Raw genomic sequence first — 18,883 nt, 5'->3', positions numbered from 1 at the left:
GCACACTGCCCGCCACACACGGCCCCCTCCCTCAGAGTCACACACCCCGTCCAAACTTTTGAAAGTTACTGCTATTTTTTTGGTACTGGGGATTCAACCTGAACCTTCACACAGCGCTTTTTAGTTTTTATTTTGAGACAGGGTGTCTAAGTCATTAAGTTGCCTAGGCTGGGTTTGAACTTGTGATCTCCCTACGCCAGCCTCCCAGAGTGCTGGGATGACAGGTGTGCGCCACCACGCCGGGCCGAATGTATGTGTGATCCCAGTGCTCTGGGAGGCTGAGACAGGAGGATCACAAGTTCACACCCAGCCTGGGCAACTTCATGACTTAGACACCCTGTCTCAACATAAAAACTAAAAAGCGCTGGGGATGGAGCTCAGTGTGAAGGCCTTCAAGTGGATCCTCAGTACCAACAAAGCAAAACACAAATGTGCATTGAACAACATAGTAACATTTTTTTTTAAACAGATGGAGTCTGACTATGTTGCCCAGGCTGGTTCCAACTCCTGCCAGGCTCAGCCATCCCTTCACCTCAGCCTCCAAGTATAAACATTACAATTTTAAATAAAGACAGGATCTGACACTGCCGTTAGCCTCAGGCAAAAGAAAGAAGACTATATATATATATCCATACATACATATATAATGTATCTATCCGTCTATTTTTATGTATGCATCTTTATCTATATCTATACATCTTTATGCATTTTTAATGCTTGATTTTTTTCCAGAAGCAGATTTTGACAACATGACTGATGAATTTGCTTCCATTAAAACTAGAAATATAAAATTATAATACATTCTGCCTGGGTATAAATGAAGTATTTAAACTTTAGAAGGACATAGTAAGAAAAAATGATATTGTGAGTTTTTAATACAACTTCCTTTCAACTCTTCAATACTTTTTAACAATTATAATGTTCTGGGGAAAAATCAACCATTAAAAATACATAATTCTTGGGGCTGGGGATTTAGCTCAGCGGCAAAGCACCTGCCTGGCAAGCGCAAGGTCGTGAGTTCGGTTCCTGGTACCGGAGAAAAACCAAAACCAAAAACAAACAAACAAACAAAAAATACATAATTCTTGCTGGGCCCAGTGGTACACACCTATAATCTCAGCTACTTGGGAGGCTGAGGCAGGAGGATTGCAAGTTGAAGGCCAACCTGGGCAATTTAGTGAGGGTCTGTCTCAAAAATAAAAGAGATTGGGGATTTAGCTCAGTGAGGGAGCCCTTGTCTAGTATGTTCCAGGTTCAGTTCCCAGGATCATAAAATAAAAGCAAAAACATCATTATGGAAGAAAGTTTGGCAGTTAAAGAAAACAAACAAACTACATCAGGCATTGTGGCACACTCCTGTAATCCCAGCATTCAGGTGGCTGAGACAGAAGGATCATTGTGAGTTCAAGACCAGCCTGGGCTACATAGTGAGACTCTATCTAAACAAAAAACAAAAAATAGGCCGGGGATATAGTTCAGTGGCACAGCGCCTTGCTTGGCAAGTGCAAGGTCCTGAGTTCGATTCCCAGTACCAAAACCAAACCAAAACAAAACAGAAATAGCTTGAGGGCTGGGGATTTAGCTCAGCAGCACAGCGCCTGCCTGGCAAGCACAAGGTCATGAGTTCAATTCCCCGTACCGGAAAAAAAAAAAGCTTGGCATGGAGGCTCATGCCTGTGATCTCAGCACTTGGGAGGCTGAGTAAGGAGGATTGCTGTGAGTTTGAGGCCGGCCTGGGCTCCATAGTAGGCTCAAGGCCTGCTTGAACTATACAACGAGACTCTGTCTCAAAACAAAAACAAAAATGAACCCCAAAATAAAATAAAATAAACATCCACTTATCATATGACACACTAATTGTACTCCCAGACGTTTATTCCAGAGAAATGAAGATTTGTGCTCCATGTAAATCATGTGTGTCTGTGGCAGCTTTACTGGAAAGAATGAATAAAGCCTTCAGGGGCAGGTGGTAAAACTGGCCCACTGGTACCAGGAGACAGGGCTCAGCAGTCACAGGGATAGGCTGGAGATTCAGCTCAGTGGCGACTGCTTGCTAGTGTGTGCTGAGACCAAGAAAACAAGACAGAAAAATAAGACATAAGGCATGGTGTGGGATGCCCTTAATCCCAGCACTCTGGGAGGCTGAGGCAGGAGGATTTCAAGTTTGAGCTTAGCAAGATCCTATCTCAAAATAAAAAGGGCTGGGGATGGAGCTCAGTGTGAAGGTCCTGGGTTCCATGCCCAGTACTACAAAAGAGAGAAAGACAGAGACAGAGACAGGGACAGAGACAGGGACAGGGACAGAGAGATCGGGAGAGGGAGAGAAGAGAGAAAGAGTAAAGAAAGGGAGGAAGGGAAAAAATATTGATACAAACAGGAACCTAGAGGAGGGGGCTGGGGATATGGCACAGCACCTGCCTGGCAAGTGGGAAGATTCCTGGTACCAAAAAAAAAAAAAGAGGAATCTTTAGATAAAAATGCCAACCACCAAAAGAGCTTGCATTCTGTATAATTCCACCTATATAATTTTTTTTCCAGTGCTGGGGATGGAACCCAAGGTTTTGTGCATGCTGAGCAATAGATAACATTCTCAAAACAACAAGATCACAGAAGGGGAGATGAGATCACAAGTGCCTGTGGCTAGGGACAGGGGCTGGGGACAGGAGGGAAGTGGGCGTGGCTATGATGGGCGGGAGGAAGACACGTCCTGGTGGAAGTGCAGTATCACATCCTGGTGTGACACTGTATTACAGTTTTGTAAAACATTACCGCTGGGGGAAAGTGGATGGAAAGTACACTTGGGACTGGCGTGGTGGCGCATTCCTGGAACCCCAGCACTTGGGAGGTGGGGGGAAGAGGATCACTATGAGTTCGAGGCCAGCCTGGGCTACATAGTGAGACCCTGTCTCAAACACGCATAAACACACACACACACACACACACACACACACACAACTACACTGAGGTCTCTATTATTTCTTAAAAAGAAGAACTTTGAGGGCTGGGGATTTAGCTCAGCGGCACAGTGCCTGCCTCGCAAGCGCAAGGTCATGAGTTTGATTCCCGGTACCGGGAAGAAACAAAAAAAAAAAAGAAAAACTTTTTTTGCAGCACTGGGGATTGAACCCAGGACCTTAGCACTGAACTACATTTCCAGTCCTTTTTTTTCTTCTTTCTTTCTTGTTTTTGTCTTTTTGAGACAGGGTCTCGGTATGCAGTTCAGCCTGGCCTTGAGCTCACTTTGTAGCTCAGGCTGGTCTGGAACTCGCAAAAATCTTCCTGCCTCAGCCTCTCCAGTGCTGGGATTACAGGCATGTGCCACCATACCCAGCCAGTCCTTTCTTTCTTTTTTTTTTTTTTTAATTTTTATTTTGCAAAAGGGTCTCACTCAATCACTAAATTGACCAGGTTGGGTTCAATCTTGGGATCCTCCTGCCTCAGCCTCCCAAGTAGTGGGATGGCAGGTGTGTGCCACCACACATAGCTTTCATCACTACTTAAAACTTGAATCTGAGGAGAGAGGGAGAGAGAGAGAGAAGGAAGAGGAGGAGGAAAAGAAGGAGGAGAAGAGGAAAAAAAGAATTTAAAAAAAACCCTTAAATGTTCTAATCTGAGTTTTGGATTTGAACTGGTTTAGCTCGTCCGGGAAGTATACACATTTCAAAACATTCCATGTATACAATTACATGTTTTCAATTTCTTTTTAAAATTTTATTTATTAAGCAATTTTTATTGGGCATTCTTTTTTTTGCGTGGCACCAGAAATCGAACTCACAACCTCGCACTTGCCAGGCAGGCACTGTGTCACTGAGCTATGTCCCTAGTCCCCCTATTGATTTATTTTTTGAGATAGGATCTCACTGTGTAGTGCAGTCTGACCTTGAACTTGCTTAAGTAGCCCAGGCTGGCCTCGAATTCATGGTGATCCTCCTACCTCAGCCTCCTGAATAGTTCAGGCTGGTCTTGAACTCACAATGTAGCCCAGGCTGCTGGCTATCCTGCTTCCTCTTCCCAAGTGCTTGGATTACAGGTGTGTGCTACCATGCCTGGCTCCTGATGTTTAAAATTATGTTCTTATAATTTTTTCTCTCTCTGCATTTGGTTCTGGGGGTTGCACCCAAGCCCTCACACATGCTCTACTCGGCTACCACCAAGTCACGCCCCATCTCCAAATATCTTGATCTTAAAACATTGCCAATAGATTTAAAATTGTGAAGGGTTTTGGTCACACTGTACCTGGTGGGCCTCCTGTTTGCGACTGCACTGAACACTCTGTCTTCTAGGGGGTGTGCACTCAGGCAACCTTGTCCTGTTGCAGGTGGGAGGGTTGGTGCGTCCCAGGTGCCTGGGCTCCCCGAGTCCTGCAGGGGTGGGGTGGACAGCTGGCGCCTGCCGGAGGAACAGAGGTTCCTGCGGGGAAGACAGGCGTCCTAGGGAGATGAGCCTGGAGGCCAGCAGCTGGAGATCACAGAGGTTCAGCCTTGAACAAAGTTCCTGAGGCCATGAAATACGACAGCTTCATTCTCTTCCAGATGTGCACGCCTGCGATTCTAGCACTTGGGAGGCTGAGGCAGGAGGATTGCAAATTTAAGGCCAGCCTGGATACCTTAGTGAAAACATCTCAAAATAAAAAGGGATAGAGATGTAGCTCAGTGATGATAGCCTGCTGAGCACTCAGGAATCCCTAGATTCAGTCTTCAGTACCAGGAATAATAATCGTTTCATTTTCAAGCCTTACGCAGGGGGTTCCATGAGAGGGAGACTCTACAGTGTTCAAAAAAGTCCCGCTGCAGTTACTATTTTTGACATTCTTCCCGGGGCAGTGAGCCTCCGGAGCTAGGATTCGCAATTTGAACTCCACGCCGCGCCCGGGATTCGAACATGAGAACTGCCTTGACGTGACGCAGTCACCTTTGGAAACCTGTTCTTTGCTCGCTTTGGAGCCCACTACAGCGTGCTGATTTGCATATTAGCATAACTCCGCCTTCCTCGCGCGTTCCTAGTTCGCAGATGGCCTGCGGCAGTGCCACTCAAGGCTCCGCCCTCTGGGCCCGCCCGCATCGGAAGCTCCGCCCTGCTCTCCTGGGCGCAGCCTACCCCGCTGCCTGCTTCTCGCCCCGCCTCCTGCTCCGGCCTCCGGCGTCTGGGATCTCGATTGGTCACTCAGGGAGCGCCGGGCCCGCCCCCCCGCGCGCAGGCTCCGCCCCTCAGAGGGAGCCCGCACTCGCGGGCCGGGGCGGCGGGTTCGGCTGCGCGGCGGGGCTGAGGCGGCGGCGGGCCGTAGCGCAGGTGAGGGCGTCTGCGGCGGATCGGTCCGCTGTGGAGGGGGCTGGGGCCGGAGGTGGGGGCTCAGGTCCACTGGCGAGGGCCCTGGGATTGGGGGTCAGGGTCAGCTGGAGAGGGGGCTGAAGTTGGGGCACCGGGTCAGCTGGGCGGGGGCCGGAGTCGGGGGCCCGGCTCACTATGGAGGGGGTCTCGGAGTGGGGAGCCGGAGTCCGCTGAGGAGGGGTGGGGCGGGAGGGTGCAGGTTAGTGAGGAGGGGGCTGGGGGTGCGTTAGAGGGCTCAGCTGGGAGGAAGCCAGGAGTTGCAGGGCCAGATCAGCCGGGGAGCAGACGGAGCTGATCGGAGGGTCAGGGCTATCTGAGAGATCTGGGGATCCCAGTTAGTTGGGGGGCGCTGGGCACGGCGTTTGGAGCGGGATTTGCAGGGGAAGGGGCTGCAGAGTGTGTGAGGACGGCGTCAGGTTGGCCGGCGAGGGGGCTGCAGCCGGGGTTGGGAGGTTGAGTTGCCCTGGCAGGGTGATTACTGGGGGACCCGGGGTTTAGGGTTAGCTGGGAAGGAGCCCGGGGACAAAGTTTAAGTCCGAGCAGGAGCCAGGGAGGAGCGGAGGGGTGCGGGTGGGTGGACCAGACTTTTGCCAGAGGGGTGTGAGGGGCAGGGGAGAGTGTGCAGTGGAGGAGGGTTCAGGAGAAGTTGGGGTGCGAAGGGATGGATGTGGGGAGCCAGGGCAGGGGGCTGGGGACCTGGGGACAGGAGTCTGTGTAGAGGCTGGCTAGAGAAAAGAGGAGATCGGAGGTCTGGGGCCACATCTGATGGTCAGGCGTCAGGGTGCGATCGGCTCTGTGGGGCGGTGCGGATCATTCCGTGTGGAGCGGGCGTCGGGCCGAGTCCCCGACAGCGTCTACAGCACTCTGCCCCGCCTCTTTCAGGGTGGAGGGTGCAGCGAGGCAAACACCTCAGGTGCAGCAGAGCTGACACAGGTGACAGAATTTTTCAGGAGCGACAGTGGGAGTTTGGGGGCTGATGCTACCGAGTGAGGGGTGTGGGTGGCACTTTATTTTTCCGGGATAGCGGGGGCTGCTGAGGCCGGAGGTGGGCGGCTGAAGACAGGCGTGACGATCCCAAGCACCAGGTCCCCAGCTAGATCCGCAGATCGTTGCTGGGTGTCGGCAAAGCAGCTGCCGAGTTCCTGAACTGGTCTGGTGTGTGCGGGTGACCCTGAGATCCAGGCCCTCGGTGACAGGCTTCTGTTCAGAGTTTGCCTGTGCTGTCCCGTCAGTGTCACCTCTGAGGTGTTCTTTCCTCGCCCGCCAAGTGAGAATAATAAAAGGGCCAGAGCTAGGACTTGCAGGGTCATTGCCAGGATCCGGTCCTGGCTGCAGAGGGAGGGGAAAAGCCTGGAGCGAACGTTCTAAATGAAGGTGGGGCGGGAAGGAGAATTCTGGGGTTGTCACTGAGGGGAGGAGAGGAGACAAGTGGAATTGACTCCAGTCTGGCTGGCATGGTGCACACAGGAGAATCACCCCGCAAGAGCTTCAAAATAGAGTGTGCAAGTGGGGGGGGGGGAGGGAGACAGGGGTCGGGGGGAGACCAAACGTCTCACTATTATTATTATCATTTTGTAGTACTGGGATTGATCCTTGGCCTTTGGACTCAGCTCTATCCTCAGCCATTTTTTTTTTTTTTTTTTTTTTGCTTTTTTGAGATAGGGTCTCGCTATGCAGTTCAGGCTGGCCTTGAGCTCACTTTGTAGCCCAGACTGGTCTTGCACCCGCCACAATCCTCCTGCCTCAGCCTCCCGAGTGCTGGAATTACAGGGGTGTACTGCCACACCCGGCTGTTTATTTTGTAGTTGGAGACAAGGTCTTGCTAAGTGGCCCAGGCCGGGCCTGCCCCAGTCACCGAGTGCTGAGATGACAGGTGTGTGCCGCCACATTACTAAAAGGAGGAAAATAAAAACTAAATAGAAAGAAGAAGACAAAGTCCGGTCAGTGGATATGTGTATCTGTTTAACTGAAGGTCCCCAGGTTCTTCTGACTTAGGGGTACCCCATAAGGAGTCATTCAGATGTGCTCCCCTAGGGAGCCATCAGACTAGGAACAAGTTGTATGCTTGTTAAGTTTGAGCTTTAAACTTGAGTTCATGATACAGTTGAGGTTCCTCAGCCTAGCCATGGTGCACGCTGTGGCTGGGTCATGCTCTGTCGGGTGTCCTGGCCTCCACCTGCCCCACGTTAGAAGTTCCCCAGTTGTGATAACTGAGTATGTCCCCAGACATGCGGTCCTCTGGGAGCAGGGTCATTCTGGCTGAGAACGAAACTTATTTGCCCATTTAAAGAACCCATCTCAGCCAGGCCTGTTGGCACATTATCTGTCACTCCAGCACCCTGGGAGGCTGAGGCAGGAGGATTCCAAGTTTAAGCCCAGCCTTAGCAACTTAGTGAGACACTGTTGAAAGAAAGGAAGGAAGAGAGAGAGAGAGAAAGAAAAAGAAAAGAGTGAAGCTGGGATATAGCTCAGTGTGAGGCGCCGGTTTAATCCCCTGTACTGCGGGGTGAGGGGAACTAAATAAGACCCTTGTCTCATCTTTGATGCCAGGAAGTGTGGCCATTCGGAGTTTGTGCTTGTTTAGTGCTGTCCTTTAGGGAGGAGAAAAGAAATCATACTGCTCTTAGAAAATTTTCAGGTGTACTGAGTTATTTCTATCTGAGTCTTCTTTGTGGCTTTTGAACCCTTATATTGATTTGAATTTGTGGTTAATTGGCTCTAGGCATTGAAAGATGCCCCCTACTTTTTGAGACAGGGTCTTGCTGTGTAGTTCAGCCTGGCTTTGAACTCACTATGTAGCCCAGGCTGGTCTCGAACTCACAGTGATCCTCCTGCCTCTGCCTCCTGAATGCTGGTATTACAGATGTGTGCCACCACACCTGGCAAAGATGCCCACTTTTATCATTTGCTTCCTTCTTCTTCTTGTTGACTTTTAATGGACAGGGTTTTATTCTGTAGTTCAGGCTGACCTTGTTCTCACTATGTACCCCAGACTGGTTTCAAACTCACGGTGATCCTCCTGCCTCAGCCTCCCGAGTGCTGAGATTATAGGCCTGTGCCACCATGCCTATGGCTTTTTGCTTTTAACAAAGTGCCTGAAGCTTATTCTAAAGAAGCTTGAAATCTCCAGGTAATTCATGGTCTTACAGAGGAACTTTATTTAGAAAAACAACCATTGAGTAATGCCATTATTTTCTGTTCTTGTCTCATGTTAATAAAGCATGGGGCCCTGTCATTGAAGGGAGAGGCAGCTACACATAAATTCCCCTCGTGGGCAGGCACTCAGCTTTGTGTTTACTGAACGAAGCATTTTCCAGCTACACCAGAGAGTAACGTAAAAGGCATCTTTCCAATTCAAGGTGTGATAACAGATTTTCTCATTTGCATCTGGAAACAGAAATGGTATTTTTATTTTTATTGTGTGTGTGTGTGCTACTGGGCATGGAACCCAAGGGTTTTGCACTGAGCTACATTCTAGCCTTCTTATATTTTTTTATTTTGAGGTAGGGTCTCACTAAGATGCCCAGGCTGGGCTCCAAGTTGAGATCCACCTGCCTCAGCCTCCCAGAGAGCTGGGATGACAGGTGTGTGGCACCATGTCCGGTTTCATTCCACCCTTTGACTTGTCCTCTGTCCTTTGAAAAGTGGGGAAAAGTCACCATCTGTGCCTGCATGGGAAAGCTGGAGGCTTGGGATGAGCTGCTCTTTGTCACATGCCAGCCCCAGCTACTTGCTCCTGTCCTTGGGATGGGCCACTTCCATCCGGGCTCCGGGGGAATCCTCACCACTGTCTGGTCCCGTTGCGGGGGTGGTGGGGCTCGTGGGCAGCTCCAAGGGGCTTGTAGACACAGTCGCTCGTTCTTCCTGAGAACCCTGCGAAGCGGGAAGTCTTCTGTGTTTTCTTTTTTAAATAGAGGTGTTATTTGCATATTTTAAAATGCTGCCGTTTTAAGCAGATAATTCAGGGTTTTTTTTCAAACTTATCAAATTGTGCAGCCATCATCATAAGCCAATTTTAGAGCTTCTGTTCCCCCAGTAAGATCCCTTCTCCCTCTGAGCAGTCACCTGTCCCTTCTCTAGCCCTGGTACCCCGAGTCCACTTCCTGTCTCTGGGCTTGCCTGTCCTGGGCGTTTCCTGTCCGTGGAGCCCACGCTGTGCATCCTCTGTGTCTGGCATCTCTCACTGAGCACAGTGTCCTCAAGGTCCATCCATGCTGTGGTGAGGGTCACAGCCTTGCCCCTTTTCTTGGCTGAGTAATATTCCAGTATGTCAGTGGACCTGTGTGTCCCTCCACCCCTCCAGGGACACTAGACTGTTCCCCTCTGTTAGCTGTTGGGATTGTGTCATTACTTAAGTGGCTTTGTCCTGGGAGTAGGTGACCCACTGAACTGGATTTGGGGTTGTTGGTTTGGGGTGTTTTGTCCTCTCTTTGTCTGCCCTCCTTTCCCATGCTGATGGGACCTTGGAGCTCAGCTCTGTTCGCTCTTTTGCTCAGCAGCCCTGAGCACCGAGATGTGGACCCCGCATGGGCAGAATCGGCTTTAGAGCATGCACTGGCCATCATTCCCCAACCTTCTTACCACCCCCCGCCCACACTGTGGGCCGGAAGCTCCTCCAGGGCCGCACACAGCTGGCCCAGCCGGCGTTGGTGGGGGGCCTGGCTGGGCAGCCCCTTCCTCTGGCTTCTCCCTGCTCCCGATGCTGCCTCCCCACCCCAGCTTCCTGGGCGCCCGCACCGCTGTCTCCTGCATCTGAGCCGCTGCTGCCTTCCTTCCTCTACTCAACAAAGGCGTGCTCTGTGCCCGCGAGAAGCCTCAGAACCTGTGCCAGGCCCTGGGAGCGCCACGTGAATGGGACGCTTGTGTGCGGCGTGGGGGGTGTGGAGACGGAAGCCGGCCCATTGTGGCTGTCACAGCTTCCTGGCACTGCCGCCTGCCTGGCTGTCAGCGTCGGGGTTGCAGGCCGAGTTCCCACGGGTGCCTGGGTGCGGGGGACCCAGACGCAGGAACAGGGCCGGAGCCCAGGGGTCCTGGAGAAGAGGCCAGAGGGGACTTTCAGTGGCACTAAGCTGCCAGGGCAGGGTGGGCAGGGAGCCCCGTGTGTGCCCAGGGATGACCCAGGCTTCCTCCGTCATTACCGTGGGTCAGTGGCCAGGACACGGGTGACATCGAAGTCGGGGGGGTCTCCGTGGGGCATCCCAGGCATGCAGGGTGCTGAGCAGTGTCCCCGGCCTCTGCCCAGTCTGTGCCAGAATGTCCCCCAGTGTGACAGCCACACCTGTCCCCGGAAACATCCAGAGCTGTCCCTGCTTGTAAACCCCGCACTGTATCAGGCTGTGACAGAACAGATGATTTAGACTAAAACCGCTGCATTTTTCACAGAGAAAACCATGGCTGCAATAGTGAAATTCTAGTCCCTGCCAAAACAGCCCTCCCCACAAATGTGGGTCCCCGCAAACCTGGTGTCACTCATCCCAGAAGTGGCACCTCTGGCCCCAACCCGGCCACCCTTTGTGAGCTCAGATATTAACCCAACCCAGAAGCGAGGGGAGAGAATTTTATCTCCGAACAACGAAGATTGTTTTAGATGCGGAGAGCGACTGCTCTGAGCGCAGATGTTCGTGCCGCAGGTGTCTGAATGCTTGTACCGCGGAGCAAAATCGCGGCATCCTGCGGGAACCCGGCTCAAGGGAGGGAGACAAGGACCCAACCCCCGTGATTGGCTGCGGACAGCGGCTTTGATCAGAGCCTGAAGTACGGATCAAACGGGGTCAGTCCGTCTTCAGCCAGTCATGCGCAATGCCCCGGGTCGGGCTCCGACCCAGACACGGGGGCAGCCTGGCTCCAGGGGATCCTGAGTGATGTCCTTGTCACATCTTGGGGTGCAGAGCTGCGTTCTCTAAGAAGGCTCCAGGGGCGTCTCTCCCCCGAGCTCCTGGGCTCTGGGTAGCTTCCAGTTTGTGGCCATGTCACTCCAGCCTCTCTCTGCCCGCCCACCTTTCTGTGTCTCTGTCTCCTTCTGTGATGGACACTCGTCACTGGGTCAGGGCCCGCCCACTCCAGGACAGCCTCGCCTTAGCTTGACCATATCTCCATTTGCTTTAATTGTTTTCATTTTTTAAAAAAAATTTTAAAGAAAAAAACCCACAAAAAACAAGATTCCAAACCGATATGATAGGAGGGTAACAGTGGTTAATACCATTGCATATATTTTCATTTTTTGAGACAGGGTGTCGCTATGTAGCTCAGGCTGGCCTCAAACTTGCAGTGATCCTCCTGCCTCAGCCTCCCGAGTTGTGGGATCACAGGTGTGCGCCACCACGCCAGCTCCTAAGAATTTGTCTCTAATAAAGTCCCACTCCCAGGTATCAGGGTCAGGTGGCCAGGAGCACAACCGGCACACTCAGAGAGCCGTGCCTGTCCCCCGCACGTGGGGACACTGTGGCCGCTTCCGGGCTGTGTGCTCCTGGCTGCTCACTTCCCTCCCCCTCTCCTGTCTGCCTTTTGGAATGACAGAAAATTGCGGGGAGGGCGGATACAGCTCGGTGGTACAGCAGATACCTGGCAAGTGCAAAGTCCTGAGTTTGATTCCCAGTACCAAAAAGAACAGGAAATTAAAAGGTGCAAAAAAAGGAGAACCCTGTCTCTCATGAGGCCCCCTGGGCTGCTGGCTGGGAAGTGCAGTGTGTGGGCCTCCAGGGTGGGGTGGGGGCCCAGGTTCCCAGCAGCCTCCCCACAACCACCTGGCCTGTTGTTTGAAGCACAGAAAGCAAGCAGAGGGAATTTTAAGGCGTTGGGCAAGTAATTGTTTTTTGTTTTTTTGAGACAGGGTCTTGCTACATAGTTTCGGCTGGTCTTAAACTCACTGTATGGCCCAGGCTGGCCTTGAATGCCATGATCATCCTACCTCAGCCTCCTGAGTGCTGGTGTATGGCAAATATTAAATGCCATTGTTATTAAAGTGACAGGAGTCCAGGAGAAGAAGGCTTTTTCCCTCCATCCCCCTACTCGCCCTTCAACCGCTCCTCTACTTGTTTCTCTGGGTTTTTTTGAGACATGATCATGCTATGTAGCCCAGGCTGGCTGTGAACTCCCAACAGTCCTCCTGCCTCAGCCTCCTTAGTGCTGAGATGACTTAGCAACCACACCTGGCTAAGGAGGGTTTTAGAGCACAGCAGGGCCATGTCGTGCTCTGGGGTGGTGTCCTGGGCACTAGAGCATGCTGAGCGGGGTCCCTGGGCTCCTCCCACACATTCATCTTCCTTGGGTGACAGAATGGCCCCTAGTTGAGAGCCACTGGGCTAATTTATTTCTAGTAAAACTTTGTGATTCGGTCATTGCATGGAACTAGCTTTACTTTTTGGAACAGCCCCATGCCTGGCCTCAGGACTATCAACACCCTTGCCCGAGGATGCTGTGTTACGTCAAGGACCCAGGCCATGGTTTGTACTGCCCTCCCCCGCTCCGCTGGGGGCTGTGCAGTGAGGATTTCCACAAAGGTGTCATGACACACATCCTCCTCTAGAGTGTTGTTCAAAGATTCATTCAGGCATGGTGGTGCACGCCTGTCTCCTAGCATTTGGGGAGGCTGAGGCAGGAGGATCCCAAATTCGAGCCCAGCCTCGGCAATTTAGTGACTCAGCAAGACCTTGTCTCAAAATAAAAAACTAAGAAGGGCTGGGGTTGGAGTTCAGTGTGAAGGCCCTGGGTTCAGTCTCCAGTGCCACAAAAAAACAAGTAACTTTACTGCCCTGGAAGCCCTGGGTGCCCTCTACTCTTCCAGCCACTGGGCTGTTCGGGTTCCCTGTGCAAAGGCCGTGGCGGGATGACGGCTGGCAGTGCCCGGGAAGGACGAGCCCCGGCACGGCGTTCACACGAATGGCTCTGCTGTGGTTTCTACCCTGAGAACCTGCTTGTTTCCCACAGAAACATGAGAGCTTCACACCCAGTTTTAGATTCTCTAAGCCACGGTCAAAAGGGGAGGGGCAGAAAGGAAAAACTGACTTTTAAAAGTTTATTTTTTAAACTTGTTTTTACAGTACAGGGGAATTGAACCCAGGTCCTTATGAATGCTAAGTAAGTGCTCTATCACTGAGCCACACCCCTAGCTCTCTGTAAATTTTATTGTGAGACAGAATTTCACTAAGTCTCCTAGGCTAGCCCGGAACTTGAGATCCTCCTGCTTCAGTCTCCTGAGTAGCTAGGATTAGAAGCAGGCACCACTGTGCTCAGCAAAAAAAAAAAAAAAAAAAAAAAACATAATAATAATAATAATAATAATAATTTTTCCAGTACTGGGGATTGACCCAGGACCTTCCCACTGAACTACATCCTCAGCCCTTTTTATTTTTATTTTGAGACAGGGCTTTGCTAAGTTGCTAAATTGCTCAGTCTGGGCTGAAACTTTCAATCCTCCTGCCTCAGCCTCCCAGAGTGCTGGATGACAGGCACGTGCCACTCCTGGCTGGCTGGAGCTATTTTCAAGTCTTTCTTGCTAACCCTTGGGAGTGTGGCGTGGATTTTGCACCCAGAGCCTCTCCCAGTTGTAGACAAGGCACCACAGGCGCCCGGGGCCGCCCTGGCCAGCGGTCGCCATCCCTGCTGGCACAGGGGAAGTGTCAGCAGCAAACAGCTCAAGGAGCCACGTGAGGACATCTCCGAGTTCAGGCGCCTTGTGGAGCATTTTTAGTCCTGTCCATCTGCTTTGCAAGTGGAGACACCAGAAACCCGTATAGCCCTTGCCGCAGTGTCTTCCAGGCAGGCAGGGGAAGGAGGGAACCTCTTCTCGGTGGCTGTGAACTGGGGTCCCACAGTTTGCAGTTCTAAGTTAAATAAAAGCAGGGCGTGGGGGCCTGAGTAAAATGCACAGTGCACTCAAGGTCAGGGGCTTCGTTCAGGCTGAGCTGAGTCCTGGGTTGGAAAGTTCCTGTGTGTCTGTTTAGAATCAGGATCTTAGAAAGCTGGATCCAGAAGGGCCGCTGAGATTGTCCAGGCCCGGGCTCAGCCAGCCGCAGCCCACAGGCTATATCCGGCTTGCAGCCTGTTTTTACATAGCCCGTGAGCTAGCGGTGCTTATCACATTGTCAGTTTTTAAAATTTATTGTTGTGCTGGGGATGGAGCCCAGGGCCTTGTGAATGCTAAGCACAGGAGTTACCATTGAGCTCCATCTCCAACCCAGTTAGCGTCTCCCCAACCCCCAAGATAGTGTGCCTACTGGGAGCTCCACCCACAGCCCTTTTTACTTGCTTACTTACTTATTTATTTATTTTTGAGACAGGGTCTTTCTAAATTGCCCAGTTTGGGCTTGAGCTTGTGATCCTCCTGCCTCAGCCTCCTAGAGTGCTAAATTCTAGGTGTGTACCACTGCACATGGGTCTTTTAAATTTTTGACACAGGATTTCCCTAAATTGCCTGGGTTGGAGCTGAACTCACAATCCTCCTGCCTCAGCCTCCTAGAGTGCTAAATTCTAGGTGTGTACCACTGCACATGGGTCTTTTAAATTTTTGACACAGGATTTCCCTAAATTGCCTGGGTTGGAGCTGAACTCACAATCCTCCTGCCTCAGCCTCCGGAGTAGCTGGGATTACCTGGCTGGTTGGCTGCCTGGTACTCATCGGCTGCCACAGGCCGTAGGAGCCCCAGCTTACCCAGGGTACCGGTGCTGGGTGTGTTAGTTGCTGTGAAGAATGGCCTGACACAGGCTAGCTTACAAAGACGAAAGTTTTTTTACCTCGCAGTTTTGGAGGCTCAGAGACCTCGAGGGGCAGGCTGAGGGCCTCCTGGGTCAATCCCCGGGGAGGGCTGTGGGTGGCAGCAAGTTGTGGTAGGGGAGAGGGAGGCGGAGAACCAGCGGACTGGGCCTAGGTTCCAGCAGCCACGCCCCAGCCACCTAAGCTCCTCCCGCCAGGCCCCGCCTCCTAAAGGTGCCTCCCCTACCCGACTCCGCGGGACCAGGCCTTGCTAGTTGTCCTTTGGGGGACACGCACAGCACAGCCGAGCTGCACACTGCGATTCCAGTCCTCTGTCCCACAAACCTCCTGTTCTTTTGACTCCTCCCAGTGACCCCTGTGCTCTTGACCTCGTGCACACTCCCTGTGTTACCCATTGGCCACAAACATGGAAGGGTGTTGGGGTGCAAGGTTTTCCTGCTGATTTGACACATAAGAGCCCGGTCGATCTGGATTTGGCGGGGCGCTTGGCCTATGGGAACTGAAATGAACATCAGGCTGCCTGGTTGTTTAGGGCAGCTAAAATCTTGTGCAAGATGTCTCGGTTTGAAAAAGAAAGAAGAGCCGGGCGTGGTGGCGCTCTCCTATAATCCCAGCACTCAGGAGGCCGAGACAGGAGGATGGCCGTGAGTTCAAGGCCAGCCTGGACTACATGGCAAGATCTTGTCTCAAAAACAAAACAAACAAACAAACAAAAAACCCAAAATAATTAAAAAAAAAAAAAAAAGGAGAAGCAAGGTGCCCTGGTACGGGCCTCTAATCTCAGCTACTCTGGAGGCTGAGGCAGGAAGATTGTGAGTTCAAGGCCAGTCTGGATAATTTAGTGAGGCCCAGTCATAGGATAAAAAGGGCTGGGGTTGTAGTTTAGGGCCCAGGGCTTGCCTAGCATGCAAGAAGCCCTGGTTCCGCCACCAGCTCTGTGTAACAAAGGAGGAGAAGGAAAAGAAAAAGCTGCAGACTTGGGTCTCTCCGGAGTGGAGACACAGGTGACAAAACCGGTCTGCCTCATTTGCACTCTTGTCCGCCTGCTTCTTGAGGACAGGCACCACCCTGGCAGCACAAGTTGCTGGAGAGCAGGTTGTGTGGTGGGGTGGTGCTTGCGGTGGGGGCCGGGATGAGGGGACCCCAGGGAGCAGCCCGGTGTCTCTGGGGCAGGTCCCATGGGATGGCAGACAGGTAGACCGGGCGCTTGGTGTTACTGTGACCTCTTTCTAGTGGCCCCTTCTGGCTCAGTCAGCATGACGGGGTGCCGTGGGTGCTGGGCGCCAACCCCCCAACCGGCAGGCCTTGTCTCTGAGGAGGACGCCTTTGGGTACGGAGGTTGCTATGGAGCAAATGTACACATGGGCCCATGGCTGGCCACCTCTCCACCTAGCGCTCTGCCATCACCTGCACTGTTTGCTTTAGATTTTTTTCTGTTGCTTTGGGGTTTTGTTTGTTTGTTTGTTTTTGTTTGTTTTTTTGCTTTGAGGTTTTGTTTTTGTTTTTGTTTTTTGAGACAAGGTCTCACTATGTAGATGAGGCTGGACTTGAACTTACTATGTAGCCCAGGGTGGCATCAAACTCACGGCAATCCTCCTGCCTCAGCCTCCCGAGTGCTGGGGTGACGGGCATGTTGTATCTTTGATTGTGGTAAATCACACCTAACATTTACTGCTTTACCCATCATAGCTTAGCATCATTAAGCACTCTGACATGGCTGTGCCACTGTGCCCACTGTCCGTCTCCCCAAACCGACCCTCTGTCCCCATGAAGCACTGGCTCCCGGGCCCTGGCACCCACGGGCCACTTCCTGTGTCTGCATTCGCCTGCTCGGCCAAGTCACGGACCTACGGTCTATTCTGCTGGCTTCCTTTAGGAGCCAATATCCTCAGGGCCCATCTGCCTTGTGTTTGGCAGCCGGGAGAGCACACTGTGTGCATCTGCTCGCCCTCCCTCGCCCTCCCTCGCCCTCCCTCGCCCTCCCTCTCCCTCCCGTGTGCTTGGGCTCTTTGCACTTTGCGGCTCTTGCGAATCGCACAGCCCTGAACATCCCTGCATGGACTGAGATCTGCTGTCATAAACCCATGGACTTGTGCCCTGCGCCTCTGTGTCCAGTGGGATTTTTGTCCACTTCTAGCTTCTTTTACAGCTCAGTCCTTTGGGGTTTGTTCTGTTCTGTTCATCAGCGCCCTGGCCATGCCCTGAGCCCCTCTTCCCTCCCTTAGCCCAGCCTAGGCAGGTGCGGGGAGTGGCCAGCCCAAGGCAGCTTTTTATTTTTGCTGCTGGAGATCAACAATACTTTTGGTACCCATGGGTGCTGTACCACTGAGCTACACCCCCAGCCATTTTTATTTTTTTATTTTGAGACAGTCTCACGAAGTTGCCCAGGCTGATCTTGAACTTTTGACCCTCCTGCCTCAGCCTCCCAAGTAGCTGGGATCGTAGGTATGTGTCACCGCGCTTCTGTTCTCTGTCTGGGTTTGACTCTGTGTCTCGGTGACACTGAGGGTGACATGGGAGTGGCTGAGCTCTCCAGTCTCCTTTGAGCTCTGCAGGGACTTCCTGGCACTTTCTTCTTTAGCCTGAGCTTCTGTTTTTTTCTTTGTCTAGAAAAGAGGCTGCTTCCTCCTCCCAGGCAGGTGAGAGTAGCAAGTAGTCAATGCGCAGGGTGGGGACCACGCAGCCTTTTCATTCAGAGAAACATTTGCCCTTCCTTGTCCTTGGACCCATGAATATGCCGCCCTAATGGCAGAAGGGACTCTGCAGATGGGGTCACATGCAGGCCCCAAAGGGGGACCGACCTGACACCTGAGGCCGGGTGTTCCCCAGGGTCCTCCTGAGCAGGTGAGGGAGGGTGAGAAGCTGAGAGGCTGAAGTCAAGGCATTGCTGGCTCTGCAGATGGAGAAAGGGGCCACGAGCCAAGGACTGTGGGCGCCGCTAGGAGCCAGGATAGGGACCTGGGTGCTCCCCAGACCCCCCGTAGGAGCTGCCCTGCATGTAGATGTCTGCCCTGCAGACTGTGAAAGGGGGCATTTGTGTGGTTTTAACCCACTAAGCCAGTGGGCCTTTGTTATAGCAGCTGTATTAACTCAGAGGTCAGAGAACCATGCTGATCTCATGGGAAACCACAGGCCGTCTCTGTCCTCTGTGATCCACTTGTCACTTTCCCATGGGAGGCTCCGGAGCTGCTGCGGACCAGGGAGTGCCGGGCGGCTTTGAGCGGTGCACACTCCGGCAGGCCCTCAGTGACCCCCGTGAGTCTTACCTTGGGACCATGCCATGAGTTACATTAGGTTCTGTTCTTCCTTCCTTCCTGTTTTCCTTCCTTCCTTCCTTTCTTCTTTTCTTTTCTTTTTTTTTTTTTTTTTGTCCTTTTGAGACAGGGTCTCGCTATGCAGTTCAGGCTAGACTTGAGCTTACTTTGTAGCTCAGGCTGGTCTTCAACTCGCAACTATCCTCCTGCCTCAGCCTCCCGAGTGCTGGGATTACAGGCGTGTGCCACCATGCCCGGCTTGCTTGCATGCTTGCTTGTTTTCTTTCTTTCTTTTTGAGACAGGGTCTCACTATGCAGTTCCGGCTGGCCTTGAACTCACTTTGTAGCCCAGGCTGGCTTCAAACTCACAGCAATCCTCCTGCCTCAGCCTCCTGAGTGCTGTCTTTTTTTCTTTTCTTTCTCTCTTTTCTTCTGTTTTATTTTGCAGTGCTGGGGATGGAACTCAGGGCCTTGACACTGAGCTACACCCTCAACCTATTTTTTATTATTTTTGAGACAGAATCTCCCTAAGTTGTTAAATTGTCCTGGCTAGGTTTGAACTTGCAGTCCTCCTGCCTCAGCCTTCCGA

General features: G+C 52.2%; 1 protein-coding gene across 1 annotated transcript in view; it reads left to right on the top strand.

Annotated features, from left to right (window-relative positions):
• Positions 1 to 5,203: 5,203 nt before the first annotated feature.
• Gng7 (guanine nucleotide binding protein (G protein), gamma 7) overlaps positions 5,204 to 18,883 on the top strand; it is a 106,091-nt gene continuing 92,411 nt past the window's right edge. The window contains exon 1 of the mRNA XM_005405824.2: positions 5,204 to 5,289. The gene's annotated coding sequence lies outside the window, so the exon portion shown is untranslated. The remainder of the gene's footprint in view (positions 5,290 to 18,883) is intronic.

The sequence above is a fragment of the Chinchilla lanigera genome, unplaced genomic scaffold (genome assembly GCF_000276665.1).
Source record: "Chinchilla lanigera isolate Chin_1 unplaced genomic scaffold, ChiLan1.0 scaffold00094, whole genome shotgun sequence".
NCBI classification, from domain to species: domain Eukaryota; kingdom Metazoa; phylum Chordata; class Mammalia; order Rodentia; family Chinchillidae; genus Chinchilla; species Chinchilla lanigera.
The sequence above is the reverse complement of the archived record's forward strand: the minus strand, read 5'-3'. Positions and strand labels throughout refer to the sequence as shown.